The sequence below is a fragment of the Homarus americanus genome, unplaced genomic scaffold (genome assembly GCF_018991925.1).
Source record: "Homarus americanus isolate GMGI-L3 unplaced genomic scaffold, GMGI_Hamer_2.0 scaffold54058, whole genome shotgun sequence".
NCBI lineage: Eukaryota > Metazoa > Arthropoda > Malacostraca > Decapoda > Nephropidae > Homarus > Homarus americanus.
In genome coordinates this window covers 1-5,000 of record NW_024734044.1, presented here as the reverse complement: position 1 = coordinate 5,000, position 5,000 = coordinate 1, and the positions used below count along the sequence as shown (strand labels likewise).

The 5,000-nt window shown below is 52.7% G+C and overlaps 1 non-coding gene across 1 annotated transcript; it reads right to left on the bottom strand.

Moving 5' to 3' along the window:
- Positions 1-431: 431 nt before the first annotated feature.
- LOC121870138 lies at positions 432-595 on the bottom strand. The gene has a single exon (XR_006089653.1). It is a non-coding gene; the product is annotated as a 5.8S ribosomal RNA (ribosomal RNA).
- Between the last annotated feature and the right edge of the window lie 4,405 nt (positions 596-5,000).

Below are 5,000 nucleotides of genomic sequence, written 5' to 3'. Positions count from 1 at the left end.
CACTCATCAATTTAGGTTCCACTGCAATGCATGCCAAGCACTCTTTTCGAGGTGATAGACGAAATTCCGGCGGGGCTTACTTAAAAGATATCCGACCCGGTTTCGTTTCCTCTTCGTGGGATGGAGTGCCTCTTAGAACATGTGCAGCATCAGCCATGAGCGGCCGACGGCCATTCGTGTCTCTGTGGACAGCAGGCAAAAGAGCGCCGCCTCCAGTTATTTGCGAGGGCGACAACTGTCGCTTTGTTGTGGTTGAATGTGGGTGCGCCAAGTCCATGGACTTGCTAGTGATAGGCTTGCTTGTTTTTAAGGGCACGCCTCGCGCAAGGCGCGGGCGATTAAACCCCAAGGCGGAAGCTCGGTTCGGGTTACCCTCGTGTCGGGGAGACAGTCAGCAGGCACCGAACTCGCAGCAACCGATGGATGTATATTTCCACTGTGAGAGGAGTGGCGGCGACAAGCTCATATGGTTGCCGCCGCCGCAATATGCGTTCAACTTGTCGATGTATCTGGTATTCTTGCGATTCACATACCGACACGCAGTTTGCTGCGGTCTTCATCGACCCACGAGCCGAGTGATCCCCCGTTAAGAGTTGTGTATTTGCCATTTGGTCTTTTTGCGACTAACCATCACAGGTCGAGTCTCAATGAAAGGGTTTGACAGACATAGCCCAAGTTTGTGGTTTGGGTTTGGCCGGACGGCTTGTTGTTGTTTTTTGACACTTGAATTTCACTCTTTTTGGGTCAAGAGGCTTATTCGCCGGTAGTAAGGAACGGACGGGCAGCCGTCCAAAGCCCCGTCCGTCCTCCTCCTCCGGTCTTCGCGCTCTCGCCCGAGTGTGGTCCACCTACAGCGTGGTGGTACCTATTTTTGGTGCGGGGGCCGGGATTGTCCTCTTTCGCTGCTGGAGTTGCCAGAGCAGAGCCCGAGACCGCCCAAATCAGGAGAGTAGTAGTAGTAGTTTTAAGAGCGCCCCGTTCTCTTTCTCTCTGTTAATGATCCTTCCGCAGGTTCACCCACGGAAACCTTGTTACGACTTTTACTTCCTCTAAATGATCAAGTTTGGACATCTTTCCGTCAGCTCGAGGCGACGACCCCAGAAAACCCTCGCGGGCAACGGGGCCGACAATCCAAGAGCGCCAGTCCGAAGGCCTCACTAAATCATTCAATCGGTAGTAGCGACGGGCGGTGTGTACAAAGGGCAGGGACGTAGTCAGCGCAAGCTGATGACTTGTACCATTGGGAATTCTCGTTCATGGGAAACAATTGCGTTTCCCCAATCCCTATCAAGAAAGGCTTTGAACGGGTTGCTACCTGCTCCTCTCGAGGGGAAAACTCTGCTGATCCCTTCAGTGTAGACAGCGCTGCGGTGGCCCAGAACATCTTTAAGGGCATCACAGACCTGTTATTGCTCAATCTCGTGCGGCTAGAATTGCCGCTTATCCCTCTAAGAAGAAGTTGCGAACTGACACCATTTTCTGGAGATCCGTCGACTACTTAGTAGGCCAGAGTCTCGTTCGTTATCGGAATTAACCAGACAAATCGCTCCACCAACTAAGAACGGCCATGCACCACCACCCACCGAATCGAGAAAGAGCTCTCAATCTGTCAATCCTTCCGGTGTCTGGGCCTGGTGAGGTTTCCTGTGTTGAGTCAAATTAAGCCGCAGGCTCCACTCCTGGTGGTGCCCTTCCGTCAATTCCTTTAAGTTTCAGCTTTGCAACCATACTTCCCCCGGAACCCAAAGACTTTGGTTTCCCGGAAGCTGCCCGCCGGGTCATGGGAATAACGCCGGCGGATCGCTAGTTGGCATCGTTTATGGTTAGAACTAGGGCGGTATCTGATCGCCTTCGAACCTCTAACTTTCGTTCTGATTAATGAAAACATCCTGGCAAATGTTGCAGAAGTTCGCCTTTGGCGACGGTCCAAGAATTTTCACCTCTAGCCGCAATGCATGCCCCCGGGCTTGTTCCGCTGACAGGTCAGTTACCTCTTGTCTTCAAAACAACAAAAATAGAACCGAGGTCCTATTCCATTATTCCATGCATCACCATTCGCCATTCAAATAGCCTGCTCTGAGCACTCAATTTTTTCAAAGTAAACTTCCGCCACTCGGGACACTCTCGACAAAGAGCATCCTGCAGGAAAGCCGTATGGGCGGGTTGTTCGAGCGTGACAGTAAACACCGGGCGGTGCACCGCTTTCAGTCCGAACTGAGATCCAACTACGAGCTTTTAACCTAAATAACTTAATATACGCTATTGGAGCGGGAATTACCGCGGCTGCTGGCACCAGACTTGCCCTCCAATGGATACTCGTTAAAGGATTTAAAGTGTACTCATTCCGATTGCGAGGCCTCGGATGAGACTCACATCGTTATTTTTCGTCACTACCTCCCCGTGCCGGGAGTGGGTAATTTGCGTGCCTGCTGCCTTCCTCAGATGTGGTAGCCGTTTCTCAGGCTCCCTCTCCGGAATCGAACCCTGATTCCCCGTTACCCGTTATAGCCATTGTAGGCGCATAACCTACAATCGAAAGCTGATAAGGCAGACACTTGAAAGAAGCGGCGCCGGTGCGGAGACCGTGCGCTCAGCCCGAAGTTATTCAGATTCACCACAGGTGGGTTACGGACCGGGGCCCGACCAGTTTTGAACTAATAAAAGCGCTCTTCCCTTGCGGTCAGAGACCAATTGCATGTATTAGCTCTAGAATCGCCACAGTTATCCAAGTAAGTGGGTTTACAGATCCAATGAAACATAGCTGATTTAATGAGCCATTCGCGGTTTCGCCTTAAATCGGCTTGTACTTACACATGCATGGCTTAATCTTTGAGACAAGCATATGACTACTGGCAGGATCAACCAGGTAGCTGCTGCTGTTGGCGGCGCCTATCACGGCGGCCAAAATAGTGAGATTGAGAGAGAGGCAGAAGACATTGGGCGAGGGACCGCACGTTGGCCTTAGAGAAATAGCAAACCAGATGATCAGATCTAACTGCACCTTCTCTTGCTATCCTCGGCGCCGGCAGCGCCACCGTGTGTGCCAATCTCCCCCCTTATCCGCTCCTCTTTGCCCCAGCTCCAGCGAGGCAGCCGACATTGGGCGAGGGACCGCACGTTGGCGAATCTCCTCCCTTATCCGCTCCTCTTCTCTTTGCCCCAGCGAGGCAGAAGACATTGGGCGAGGGACCGCACGTTGGCCTTGGAGAAATAGCAAACCAGATGATCAGATCAAACTGCACCTTCTCTCGCTATCCTCGGCGCCGGCAGCGCCACCGTGTGTGCCAATCTCCTCCCTTATCCTCTCCTCTTCTCTTTGCCCCAGCGAGGCAGCCGACATTGGGCGAGGGACCGCACGTTGGCCTTAGAGAAATAGCAAACCAGATGATCAGATCAAACTGCACCTTCTCTTGCTATCCTCGGCGCCGGCAGCGCCACCGTGTGTGCCAATCTCCTCCCTTATCCGCTCCTCTCCTCTTTACCCAGCTCCAGCGAGGAAGCCGACATTGGGCGAGGGACCGCACGTTGGCCAATCTCCTCCCTTATCCGCTCCTCTTCTCTTCTCTTTGCCCCAGCGAGGCATAAGACATTGGGCGAGGGACCGCACATTGGCCCATCTCCTCCTCTCTCTCTTTCTCTTACTGTTTGTGGGCTCATGAGCGCCATCGTCGCCCAATATTGGTTAGGTTGTGTATTTCACGGGTGGGAACCGCCATCATCGTTGTTAGGTGATGGGGTAACCCAACGTGTGCTTTGACGAGTTTTGGCTGCTAAACTCTCTTTTTAGTATACTCGGCTCCCAGACTGCGCCCTGGTCGTGTTGAACCATGAGCGTTGTCTATGCACATTTAGGGTAGCCGTTTGCGCGTGGAATAGTGCAATGAATCTCGGTCAAGAGACGGTTGGGCGCTGCATTGAAGGCCGGCACAGACGCGAAGACGGGTTGATCAGCCAACGCAAGTCCGCTAAGTTGGGCAGACAGCAGACAGCTGTGATGGAAACTAGTAGGGTGGCGACGTGTGTGCCGAGAGAGAGACGGAGTAAATAATGTCCAAACGGAAGAGAGACCTGGCAAGTGTAATTGATAGATCGCGAGCCTACGCCCCATAAGCCCGCTCCACTGCCATTCCTCTGATCCAATGAGACTAAAATCTCTCTCCTTCTGCTCCAGCCATTGCAGGGCAGGGAAGCGACGGCAATTTTGGTTGTTGTTTTTGAATGCCGCGCTTTGCTTCGCAGAGGCGCCGAAGCGCTCCGCTTGTGGGCGGAAAATATTTCACACCGAATATGTGTGTGAAGGCGCCCTCTCCCCTTAATATAGTGAAATAGTGCAATCCAGCATACAAGGTCGGACGATAGGACATTCACCGTACCGCACCTCGAGAGTGGATGTTGTTTGTTGGGTAAGGTTAAAACCGGACTGTTCGCAGACAGCCGAATAAACCCGTTCCGGACTAATTGGTGGATGCAACATCATGATGCTGCTGTCGCGGAAACCGCAGTGGCGACGTGTTCGCCGAGAGAGAGTAATAATGTTCAATAGGGAGAGCGACCTGGCTAGTGTAATTGATAGATCGCGAGCCTACTCGCCATTAGCCCGCTCCACTGCCATTCCTCTGACCCAATGAGACTATTCTCTCTCTCGCTCTCCTTCTGCTCCAGCCATTGCAGGGCAGGGAGAGGAAATCGACGGCAATTTTGGTTGTTGTTTTTGAATGCCGCGTTTTGCTGCGCAGAGGCGCCGAAGCGCTCCGCTGGGGGGCGGAAGATATTTCACATCGAATATGTGTGTGAAGGCACCCTCTCCCCTTAATATAGTGAAATAGTGCAATCCAGCATACAAGAGCGGACGATAGGACAGTCACCGTACCGCACCTCGAGAGTGGAAGTTGTTTGATCGTTTGTTAGGCAAGGTTAAAACCTGACTGTTCGCGAACAGCCGAATAACCCGGTTCCGGATTTACAATAGACGCAACATCATGATGCTGCTGCTGTCACGG